The sequence below is a fragment of the Botryllus schlosseri genome, chromosome 7, assembly GCF_051294905.1.
Source record: "Botryllus schlosseri isolate E-star chromosome 7, Bs_hap1, whole genome shotgun sequence".
In the NCBI taxonomy this organism is placed as follows: domain Eukaryota; kingdom Metazoa; phylum Chordata; class Ascidiacea; order Stolidobranchia; family Styelidae; genus Botryllus; species Botryllus schlosseri.
Genome location: NC_137242.1, coordinates 1,807,057 through 1,820,666, shown reverse-complemented (window position 1 = coordinate 1,820,666; position 13,610 = coordinate 1,807,057). Strand labels below are relative to the sequence as shown.

The window sequence follows — 13,610 nt, the reverse complement described above, 5'->3', positions numbered from 1 at the left end:
TAACTTGAAATTGTGACATGAGATAGTTTTTACAAAGATCAGGTCAAAACCTAGCTGTGCCCTCCCATGTTGAAAGTGAAAAGCAAATAGCAATTCATGTTTCATAATGCAACATCGCCGGTTACGGTGCTTGTCATTTCCAATTAGGAAATATGTCAAGCCTCGTTGGGACAAGAAAATTAAATTTGCTACATCCCTCGCGGGTTTCCGATATTCCCTGACGCCGTAACAAATTGAGTTAAATGCCATCGGCTGTAGCACAAGCGCTTTCCATGCCATAGCCACGCTCAATAGTAAGTGATTTAGCGAGCTAGAGGCGACACTGTAATACGCCTCTTCAAAGGTATGGAACGGGAGCATTTCCAGAAATTTTATTATAAAGTCGTGGAATTGTGAGCCCTTTTACTAGCGAGCCCTAGACCACAAAAGAACACTTTGCTGAAACTAAATGGGATACAGGTAGCCTATTCAGCATCTGGAAGATACGCAGGAAATCAAGATTATCGGGAAAAGGCTTGGAAAGAAAGAAGAAAGGAACACTTGATGCGAATGGTGAGGATTTTTTTCTAGCTAATATTGCTCCATCCGAACTTATATTGCAGGAATCCACTGTTTTTTACCCTGTCTTGGGTGATTTACGAGTGCTATGCGTATTTCAATAAAATTGTATTTTTAAATGAATTTAAAGCGTCGGCCGTGTCACCTATACCGATCTACTGTTCATGATTTGTTCAACGTATTTTTTGCAAGAAATAACAAACAATGTAGGTACTTTTTACTGCTGGCTATGAGATAATCCGATTAGAATATGGTTTCTGTATTTCGACTTCATTTAGTCGTTTAGTTACTGCCGTTCACTCCTGATGAGAGTCAGTCAAAAAGATTCGTGTGGAATGAATTTGGCAATATGAATATATTATCAGTTGCGACATTGCGGTTCTGTATTTCTAAAAGCCTGTATATTTAAGATGTGGTTTGTTACCAACGTACAGTGAAATAGTATATTCATATTGAAATAAAGTCGAATATTTTAGGCTGGCACTCGTCAGGGATAATCGTCAGCAACTATAGTAAAGAATTGAAAAACACATGGCATATCAAATATCGTAATAGCAAATAGTGTCAGCCGAAAATAGTAGGGTTTATTTCAATAAAAAAAACATTCATTCAATTGTATATTGAAGCTCTGTACCGCCGAGAGTCTATAGATGCTATCATACCTGTAATAATGCTGGTGTTTTTATCAGCACTTACTTCGTATGCAGAGCGATCTATATTAAATACCTCCTACCGACCAGACTCTCTGATATTCCAGATTATTCAGGATCCCTTATGAGCCGCTTCCTGACCGGCGGATATTTTTAACTATACCTTCCTCGTCACCCGTTTTGCGCACCTGACTCACATTAAATATGTTAATTTCGTGTATAGGTTCAGTGATCAGCGTTATCGATGAAGAAAAGCAGTAATTGCGGACTTTCCATTGAAGCGAATGTGTATTTTTGTAAATAACCACAGCCAAGTTAGCAACCGTCAACTCGACATTATGCGCGAATGATACATTTGATATTGAAAACATCTGGACCAAGCGTAATATCACTTCGAAGTTATGGACCTTTTGTTAGGCACGGCGTCGATGAACGCTCTTGCACCCGACTTGGCGAAGCGCGGCGCGATATGAATTTGTAGACTTGAATCTTTTTACTCATTTCCTAAATGTTTACACGAGAGACCAGTAGTTCTAAACCTGCCTGGCAACTGAAAAATTTCAACATGAATTATGCGGACCAGTGAACGTTCACAAATCAAAGGTAACACAACGTGTGATTGTAAATGACAAAAGTATGCAACTCAAAAGAAAATATTTGAGACTTTATTTGATGCTACCTTCTTTGGTTTACATGCGTTATACGTGATTCTACTGTATTTCGACAGGAACATGTCCTGTAAAATACCGCTAACTTGATTTGATTGTTTGGGTTCTTTTAAAAGAGCTGGAACTTTTTCTGATTGCTTAGCCTCTATTTTGCTACGAAATTTCGCTAAAATGTACTGTCCAAATTTAATGAATTTGGTTTAAAAATTCTTCTTAGTTTCCACGTATAACTGGTCTTATAAACTATTATTATAAGCTATGCTTTTGAACATTTTGATACAGCAACTGCTGCATTGTGGCATGCGACGAGTCGTAAGCATACCATGAACTTTATTTCGTAACACGATACAGAACAAAACGTTCGAAAATTTGTAATCAATCTAAATTTCCGTGTCTTAATCATCTTGATTCTTCTGTTTTGTAATCGTGGTAAACTTGTCATATGTTTCGCGATTGGCGGGAACGTTGACACGGACCAGCGGTTGAGAATGACTGCAATACACTATGGTTCCGGGCCTTTTTACATTCCCAATGTAGCACATTATCGTGGAATCAATTTTGATTCCTAACATTCCAATGCTTCAAATAGTTAATAAATCAATCGTAAAGTACCATATTATGCATGTAATCTTCAAAATAACGACACCAAAGGGGTGTCCTATCGTGGGGTATATGTGGTTCACGTATAGTATGGTCATAACGATCACAGTTAGACAATTAGAAAATTTCCAGCTTTTCCAAATCAAACTAGAATTATAATTATGGCTACACATTTTTTTACAGATTGGAGTTACTGAATTCGCGAAAACATTGAAATTGAATCGAGTTCAGTTCATATCGAATTAGAGTTTATTCTCATAAGCATGAGAATGGCAACTGTCTGTACACCAACCTTGGCTCGGACCATGGTTGTGTATTCTCACCCGTGTATCACGGGTGGTACACCTGTGTGAATGCACGTACTTTTCGATAAGAGTGCGGATTCAATATTCCAACCGATAGCTATTAAATAATGATGGAATTATTAGCGCCCTGCATAACCCCGACAACGGATTCCCTCTCGCGAGTAGGGTGTGTGAACTATACCACGAATAGTCGCTGCGTGAAGCCCTGTGAGAGAGGGCATTATACGCTATCGCGAGTGGATATATCTCGGCGGAGTGACATTGTTGTGATATCAGCAATAGCGAAGAATGCGGTTTAGTTGGTACATTCTAAATTGTGTGCCATCACGCTGCGATATGATTCAATTAGGCTCACATTTGGTGTTCATGAGACCGCGCTGTGTGGTCGCGCGGTTCGTTACAGTCTGGCCCCGCCGTACGCCAATCAAGTGACGTAATTCAAACGTCAATAGATTCTATTTTGGAATTCGACATCTTACGAATATTATGCAATTGGGTTACGAGAGGCAGGTGCGCTCGAATTGAAGATGGGCCACCAGTGTGCCTGTGATGATTTGGCAAAGAAATACTATATCTGTGTTGTGTGGCTTCCATCCTATCGCTAACATTATGCAGTACAACTTCGTGTGATTTTTACCCATCATACCCGACTAATTTCAGCTCGTTACTCGGCAATAGATAATTTCTAATCCATACACTATCCGTTATATTTGGCGATATTATTGCTGATATCCAATGTTATTTCCAATTCTCTGTGGCAATATGAATATCGAATTTATTATTCAATTGTACAAATCTTATTCATGCTTTTTATTTCAACATAGTGAATCGGGTATTTTGAAAGATATTGTTTTCATTAGAAAAATCAACGAACAAACCAACTGATAATGATGAATCGAAATACTAATGTATAGTTAAATTTATTATGTTCCTGTTCAGCGATTGGGATAGCCAATTCATTCGTATATTCTCAATTTTGCAAAAAGTTGGTGTTCTGAGCTCATAAATGGAAAATCAATCAAGAAATCCGTTCTCGCCCTGATCCTGATCCTGACCCCGAGTAAGATATTCATATTGAAGTAAACTGGAATATTTTCGGCTGACACTCGTCAGGGGTAATCGTCAGCAACTACAATTTACATTTTATACCAACAACCGTATTTTATGCTGGAGTTCAAGCGAATCTTTAAATGTTATATATTTGTTGCAATGTTTGGGCTAATATTTCGTTTGTACTTTAATTCGTAGGGAACAATGACGCATGTCTCGTCGGCTTGATGTTTCAAACGTACAATTCAACTCGATAATATCTTATCACAAAATATGGCGCTATCGCGAAACGAAATCGTACCGAAATTTCTCGACTTGCCTTTTCGTTGACAAGTCGCTGACGAGCGCGATACATAGTCCACTGTTGGCCTGCTTTTGATCACGCGCTCCGCTGTCTTGTTTTTGACAAGAAAGCGTGGATCGGATAGGAAGCAGGGCTTACTTTCGTCAAAACACTGTCGGATTTCTTCCTTCTCGGTTCACAGTTTAACTTGGGCGCAGGCGTAAATGAAAGGGTATAGCGGTAGCCTGGCCATGCTGCGGCCAGATTACTTTACGACCTACGTCACAACTCAGTGAAAAGAGCGTGCATTCACACCTAAAAGTTGTTGCACGGAAATAGAACATATCTCAGAATTCAGGAAGCCCGATGACATAAATCAAAAATAAGGAAAGGTTGTTGCTATTTATGACTTGATTGGCGATTTTAACTCAGTGGTTTTGTACGGCATATTCACTATAGTTGTTTTGTCCTAGAATCTTATATGATGGATAAGATAGACAAAATAAGGCCATAATTCAAAATAAGGATACGATGTAGTTTTATAGTCGTTGTTTGTGGTACTTATACTGCTTTTCGACTACAATGCCGGAATGGTCACTTACACCAGACCGATATTCCATGTTTTGATTCCGTATCTGCCGACTTGTAGCACGGCCCACCTCTAGGTTTTTTAAGACACCGCTTTCGCGCATCAGATGGCGAGGAGGAACCAAAAAGAAACCCTTGCCTATAGCATACAAATATGAAAATGTCGATAGAACATGACTTAAGGCCAAGCGAGGAATTGAAGTAGCATTTGTCGGTGAGCGGAGTCTATGGAATGCTGCCATTATGAACTAATGACTATATGGGTTTGAGTCAGATTCTGAAACTGGCAAATACAAGAGCAAGCGATTTAAAATTCCACAAAATTAAAGCACCATAACCACGATGAAACGCTTGCCTTGCACGTGACAGAAGTGACGGCGCATATATTCAGGAGAGATTAATTCATCCGCCGTCTGTCAGTGATCAGCATGCTGCGCGCGTCCGTTGTCAAGTCGCAGGCGTTTACGCGTCATTAATGCGCCGAGAGAATTGCGACGCGTTACGGCGCGCGTATGCGTGGATTCAATTTGAGCAAATCCGAAAATCTGTTGCCTACGTCCGGTTCAGTGACTTGATATATGGGCGATAAATTTTGATGCGAAATGGTGAATATTAATTTCCCGGGCGGGGCCTTATGTCACATAAGGTGCCAGTTTGGAGATTAAGTGGCCCTGGAGGAATAGATAAAAGCGTGCAGAGTGGTATGTTTAATAGGATTTTGCGCGGGTTTCTGCCAGTACGCTCAGCCTCATTTTAACGATTATCACGCAATCGATGTCGTTACAGCGCTGGGCAAAATCGAGTACTTGACTGTTTGTTTGTTTGGGGTATTCATGGTGTTTGTCGACTACCCTCGTCATTTACACCATTGCTAATTTTCATCATTATTGTTCCGTAGCTGCCGACTTGCAGCACGGCCCAATAGTCCATTACTGGTCTTTTTATAAGACACCCCTTACACCGAGGAGATGGCGAGCAGGAGCCTAGATAAACCTGCAACACTATGACTTAATTTTCAACCATACACTGATCGATCCTTGCACAGTTGAATTTGTTTTCAACCTGTTCACCTGACGTAATCGAATTGCTCCTGAAATTTGACGAATTTCAGAAGCCAGAATATATATTCTAATCGAAACATTGCTGTAATATATCCGCCCATAGGAGTTGGTCATCCAATGATATCGACAGGACATTAGAGCAGAAACCGACTGGTTATCGGTTCGCCGTAAATATCGAGTCTTGAGACTTTGTGAGAAATACCTGTATCTACCATCGGGGGTCCAATTAACCTTTCTAGTTTATTTCATGTCCCCATTGTACAACCATGCCAATAGCTGTTCAAATATATGCTCTGAACTTTTTGAATTACGTGTTAAGCTAAATGATATTGTTATTGAATATCAGGGTTATCGGTATCGGCTCAAAATTCCAATATCGGGGGGGCTCTAGTATGGAGCTTATCACCTGTTGGTCTTTTGCACCACGGTCAATAATGGCGTAGGCAGAAATGAACAGCAGTCAATGCTGGCGTACGTAATGGAAGGAAGACATAATATTGTAAAATAGCATTTCATCACAACGAAAAAATCTCAAGGCCAGAGAAAGGAAATTTCTAGTATAGAGTGTTTGCTTCGTTTCCGTTCGCTGCCAGCTTCAATGCAGTTTAAATCCTCTCTCACCAATCGTCGTTCAACGTGAATTCGAAATCCTATTAAGCCGCTCGCCTCGGGACGGTGATTTAATCCTTTGTCCTCTTGGGACGACTTTGCGAATATTTTAGATATCTAACACTGGATTCCGTTTGAAAATATACTTGCGAAAGAGTAGGCTACAGCGCACATGTTTCACGTATATCTGAAATGAACCTGCACATAACCTATTCATTTATGATGAGGTTCACAAATCGCCATAAGGTGGTCAGTAGTCAGGATTGCCGCTCAAGCATAGAAGTAGAAGCGATACCGTAAATTTCTACTCAATCACACATCGATTCTCAAAACATGTCAAAATACTTTAGGTATAAGCGGAAAGTGAGAGCTTTGAAAAGTACTCAAATAAGTAATTTCAAAAAGTAGATTTGTTCGACACTTCACTTACTTTTAGTAGTAAATCACAGGTGGCTATACTTTCAATATTAAAAGATGCATACTATCATAACGCAAAATGACTGATGATAATGTAAATAAGTGCATTTGTCAAAAATATAGTCAGTTACCTTGATACGGATGCTAGTTCTATCAGTTTTCATGACAATTTCACTCAAAAAAGTGATGCGAAGCTATCCAAAAACGACTTTCTACTGTACAAAATCCAAGGAGTAAAAATCTAGGTATTATATCTTAAAAAATCGTTAGGTAGACGTGGGAGCACCCTGAAATACATACACTCCAGTAAACAGTGCATGCATATGCAAGTATATACACATCTGTAAGTCACGAACCTGCTGGCTATAGTACATTCATATTCAAGTAAGATACAAGCCTTTATTGTCGGAATCCTGAAAGGAGGAAACTTAATCAAAATCATAAAAATTAGTTTACCGAAACTGAAAATAGCTGATTTCGAAATATTTCCTGGAAATCTTGTTGTGTCATCACTCTGATTCGACTCCCAAATGACCCGCTCGAAAGTCCACATTACCTATATTTCGCATCTTAGCCGGGTTTCAGTTGACCCTGTCCATTATCCTCGCTGTAACAACTGTAAAGAAGGACGAATTGCCAAAAATGAGGACATTTTCAGTTATTTCCTGAAAAAGGAGGATAAGTCCTCCTAAAGGAGGGCGTATGGTAACCATATGTCATCCTAAATTTAGTATATGAAATATATACCGAGGCATGATATTTATGGATATAAAGAAACTTCTAGTGATAGTTACATTAAAGTAGGGGTCACCAACGCGGTGCCCGCGGGCTACCAGTAGCCCGCGAGAACCAAATGAGTCTCCCGCGGTCGCAGTAGCATATATTCAAATGAAAAATGTGAAAGTCGAAGCAGAGAAGGGTTTCATACAAAGAGCAGTTGAACATGGGTCAGTCGACCCTAAGTAACATTTGAACGCAGTTTTCGATTGTGGCGTTGCTCGTCTTAGACCACGCGGAGGCTTAACGGGAATCTAGTTAATAAATATTGCCGATTATTATCGACGCGAACATTGGCGCTCGACGCGAGACGCGGTGAGTCCCGGTGAGTGAGAGTTATCTGATCTTTGTAAGGGGCGGGAACCCGGCCCAGTGCTCTGAATGTCTAAGTCAGGGGCTCTCAACCCGCGGGCCGCAGACGTGTATTTTGCGGCTCGCGACATCTTTCATTGGCACTATACTGACATGGTATTGTTACTTAGCTCTCTTATCGCACCGTCTCTGTTTCGTTTGATTTTACTCATTCTTTGATTTCTTGTTATGTTCGAATTTAGATTCTTGTTGTTTTGAATCGGTATTCGGCTGGACTCTCCCGCTGCGTCGTGCAGTTTTAAAGAGTGTTCCACTCATCGCACAGAAACAAGAACAAGGAACGGTAAATTAAACGGCGAAAACTGGGTTTGTAACTCTGCGTGGAACAGTGAATTTGCTTTCTCAGATATAAATGGAAAAACCGATGTGTCATATTTGTCGAAGTACAGTTATCGTAACGAAGCGTAGAAGCTTAAAATGATACCACGACAATTTCTTCTGGAGTTATACATATCGCCTGATCTTACAATAAGCGTTGCTTGCTATAGGTGTCAAGCCCAGCAATTCATGTTTCGAAGCATTGTTAAAATTGCCGCCGACGCTACGGACGAATCGTTCAAAATTGTTTGGAATATCGCTAGACCCATGAAATCTGTTAACGAAGTTGTGGTTTCAATGTCAGTCGATCTCTTTTCTCATGTTATGAAACACGTTGCCGCGTAGACTACTTTTGCCTATAGCATTGGACGAATCCACAGACTCCACAGAGATTGAATAGCTAATTATCTGAGCGTACTTTATCAGAGTGGACATATAAGCACAGTAAATGCTGACAGGGCAAACGTGGGAAAGGGACCATCAAAAAACATCATGTTGTCAAAGCTGACTTCTGTAACTATTGGTGAAGGGCTCCAGCCACGGGAGGAAAGGAAAGGGGTTGATTGGTTTGCTCAGAATAACCCCGAACGTCATACTTCTCATATCACGAACAGCTCAAAGTGATAATGACCTCTGTATAACGAAAAAGCCACCGTAACTTTATACTTGGTCGCTCACGCATTGAAACAGAGCTCGGTTCTGTGGCTGAAGGGTTTGAAGGTGCACAGTGCACAGTGCACACTGCACACGCACAGTGCACACTGACTTGGCAAGGAATGCAACGTCGGCTCCATGGAGGTATTTACTTGCGCCGCTGGAATATGACATATTCTGACAAGAAACCGCAACTGCAAACTTATGAACGCAGTCCATTAATGCATTAGAAATTTAGAATGCATAAAATTGTACTATAAATGCCCGTATACGACTGGTCAATAGGAAGCCCAGATTAATTAGTAGTCACGAATATACACGGTAATAATGTTATGCGGCCCGCAGCGTTTTTTGCTGGTAAAATGCGGCGCGTTATACCAGGGAAGTTGAGAACCCCTGGTCTAAGTGAAGCAATCCAACTGTGTACGGATAAACGGTGGGAGTAACTGGTAGCCCATCGCATTAATCAGTACCCACGAATTAACTCTTGGTTTCAAAAAGGTTGGTGACCACTGCATTAAAGATTGTAATACCCGTATTTTTCGCGTTTGTTCTGACATGCGATAAAATGGCGGACTCAAAAGTCAATATTCCGATTAGTATAAGCTGCTCGCTAGAAGCAAACACGATTAGAAATAGGGTTTCAGAGGAGAGAATAAACGAATAACCCATTCCGAGCGTCTGCTAAAATCGCAACACAAGGTAATTAAAATTCTATTCCCCAAAGCGGCCGCGCCTAGGCGTGAAACACATTTCGGAATCTTCGACCACAACGTCGGGCGCAGTGACGACATTAACCCCTCGGGAGCGCTCATCACAAATCACTGTACGTGTTATGTCATTACACGGTTTAATTACAGCAGCTTAGGAAGGACTCCTGCTTCATATTACACATCAACGCTCATATAAGCTGCTACATGACAGATATGATCAGTCAATGACATTGGCCTTCGACCGAGGATATCTATAAAGCAGTGTCACTGTATAATGAATATTGCGTTACTGACTTTGGCGTTATACATACAGTCGATTCAGCGGAAACACGATATCAATAAACCTGAATATCAAACACATTTCAATTATGTTTCGAGTGTGTTTTTTCTGCCATAATATGGATCTATTTCATGATTGAAGAGCTTCTTGGAGGTACAGAACTACAATATACAATTGATTACTACATTCATATTGAAATAAACCTGAATATTTTCGGCCGAAACACATCCGGGTTAACGTCAGCAACTAGTATGGAATTGTTGAGTCAGTCGAAAATATTCGGCTTTATTTCAATATGAATATAGGCTACCACTCAATTGTTTAATGGTTCGTAAGAGTGCATCTTTGTTGAGACTATAAGAAAGTAGCTATATGAAAGCACTGCTTTGTGTCATTGATTATGAACTTTACAAGTTATTCCCAAGTAGTAGAGAGCGCATATATCTGATACTATGAATGCCGATTTTTGGGCATAAAAACAAGTTGTTGTTGAAGAATAATACATATACCCAAAACAAATTTCAACTGTATAGCCTATAAATGATCGTTGAGGGTTTCCATGTTGTAGATGTAAGAGTCTTCTCTATACTTGAAATCTCTGTGGTTTTTCATAAGCCAACAAACAGTCACACTTAATGTCATTTCATGGTATACGTATTCTCGGATCCGCTTACGTATTGAGGAATTCTAATTATTAAATTAACTTGGTTCTAATGAAATTATGAGCGATCTCATAAAGCACGCGTACTCTTATAAAGCGCGTCCCGCGAGCAGTAACTTTAAATATGCATTTGCGAGGAGATATTAGACAGAACGCGTAGCCAGAGTGCCACTGCAGTGTCTAAATTCATAGCTTTGCTACTGTGTCTTTTTATTTCAGTATGGGAAGTGTGTTTCTTCGAAAATGTATAGGGTTTCATAGTACAAACTCTATTTAGTAGTAAAATGCCTCTCACACGCCTCTTTTGTGGGCAGACAAATATTTTCATTATAGAAATATGCTAGCATAGGATTCAGCTTTACTTAGGAACTACGTATGCTATCTCCAAAACCGTTTGCCGACTTGTAAAGTCTGATACACAGTGTATCATACGAAGACACTCTACCATATCAGGGTGGTTGTAAAATTGAAGATATTATATTTGCTCAACATGCGCCTTCTATAATGTTAGAATATCGCAACCTGGTTTAATTTCGTCACCCAGCACAAAAATTAAATTAAATCTCTGTCAAAATAAACTCGTGATTTCGTTAGACTAGCGAACATGATCAGAATAACAAATCAAGTGAATAGTTTCGTTTTTAAATATTGATTCGTTTTGAATTTCAAATATATTTCAAATATATTCAAATATATTCCTAGATCGCGAGGAACTGATGCGAACCAATACGATGGTTTTGCGTGTACACTCTTTCTAGGACTTATTCTTCAGATAAATCGCTGTATTCATTTTCTCCTGCTCTAGCTTCCTGTCAGATTAGATTTTCCGACACATCGATCGTTACTAACAGTATTAGTAGAAATTCCCTAAACGCCACTTTAAGCGACAGCGATTTCGTTCTGCAGCTTTTGCCCGCGTACCAGGCCGCTCGGGATCAGCCGTCCTCCATTTTGGTTGCACGTTAGGTCGTGATATCGCGACTTCACGTTTGGCATGTAGTTCCTACTTCCTACGTTTATATTTTATATAGTTTAAGAACTTCTAGTACGTACAGAACTTCAATATACATTTGATCATTATATTCATATTGATATAAACCCGAATATCTTCGGCTGACACTTAGTCAGAGGTAAATAATAGTCAGCAACTATTGAAAATTGGAATCAAGATCAACAATCGTATCACCTTTTGTATAGTTGTGTTACCGCAATAGAGTACAGCGACAATGTACATACGCGTTGGAGATTGACCGATTATCGACATGGCCGATTATCGAGGCCGATATTTAGAACTTTCCCGATGATCGATATCGGCCTATGAAGGCTGATATCGCGTCCGATATTTTATATATAAAAAGAATTCAAAAATATTGGAAATTCAATGCTCCGTGTTCTCAATCTCAAGAAATCGACGACACAAAGGGCGATGCGTGACAGATTTACCCTTGCAGGACGAGTTTAACTGAATGCGCAATTGCGCATGCAGAGAAACTATTGTTCCTGCATTACAATCTACCTCTACTGGACTGATCTGCAATTCTGTATCACGTTCAGCTTTTTGGGTTATCCCAAATTTCAATGAATGTGCATAATTAAGCAATAATTCTTTTTAATTTCAGTTTTTTCGTTTGTTGTTCAGCTTTCTGTTGCATGTACAAGTGCCATCTTGCCTAATATATTACATTTTTGGCGAAATGGTTGTCTGCTCCATCCATATTAATATCGGCCTTGTGAGTGTGTCCACTATCGGTATCGGCCTACGAAAATCAATATCGGTCGACCTCTAATACACGTGTATCAATTTTAGGGAGGTATTTTTAAATATCACATTTAATCATAAACAGAAACATGACTTCAACGTATAATCGATGTAGACCCCAATTTTGTCTTTCGAAATAGCTTCTTGGAGGCACATAACTTCAATATACATTTCAATAGTATATTCATATTGAGATGAACCGGAATAGGTATATATTCGGCTGACACATCGTCAGGTGTAACCGTCAACAACTAGTAGAGAATTGCGAAGAACATTGTATATAAACAATCGTATACACACGAGATACTATAACTGGACGTCCGACTGTATTGCTGGTGTTGTTCCAAAGAAGCCATGATTATTGTAGGAACAGCGCCATCAGTTTTGTACGCGTCCGCAATACGTCAATTTGTACATTTATTGCTCATTTTGTATGCCTACTTTCATGTCTTCACTGTTCAAGTGTTCATGTTCATTGTTCATGCTAACATAATAACTTAACAGTGCAGGCTTGCGTTCGGCTGATTGCCCGAATGCCCGTTCTCGCCATTTGTATCAGAGCGTGTGGTGTGAGATGATGGCTACTGTGTGCGATTACGAATAATTTCGAGCCTTCATATGTTTACTATTTCATAGTAAAATGGAATTACTTCCCTGTTAAAATAGGAGTCCATCAACATCCCCGACTTTGTAGCACAGAGTTGCATTGATCGTAACTCTACCAACTACATTTTAGCCTTTATAACGGTAATGAAAGTAATATCTTATGAATGCGTGAACCGAAATGGATTCTGAAGATTACTCCTAGCGGTGTGTGGCATATACATGTGTACACTATAAGCGGACCCCGCCCTATCCGGGCCGTGCATTTATACATGATCTCGAAATATACTTTGGATCGACAATTTCCGTAGGCTGGTGGGCAAAAACAATCCGCGAGCTAACAGTATTGCAGTGTGGCAAAAAAAAATGATTAGTTACAGTGGGGGTAGATGCGTGTAATCACTCCAACTCTGCTTTACAGGTAGCATTGTTGAAATCATGATGACCATGGATTGCTTTATCTCGCGGAACACCATAACAGCGCGTTCGGGTTCGCCGCGAAGCAGGAAACGCAACACTGACAATATAGATGTGTATGCGAGCCATCAAGGCATGTTGTCCACAAGTATACGGTGCATCCAGGAATCGGGACGAAATCCATAAGACTCCAAACAATAGTGCAACAGCAACCAGGGAAATACCAGTCTACATGAACATTACGGGAACTCAGCTAACACTCCATTT

At 40.0% G+C, this 13,610-nt stretch overlaps 1 protein-coding gene across 1 annotated transcript in view; it reads right to left on the bottom strand.

Moving 5' to 3' along the window:
- LOC145442247 (roundabout homolog 2-like) overlaps nt 1-13,610 on the bottom strand; it is a 296,749-nt gene that overhangs the window by 157,874 nt on the left and 125,265 nt on the right. The gene's annotated exons all lie outside the window — the stretch shown is intronic.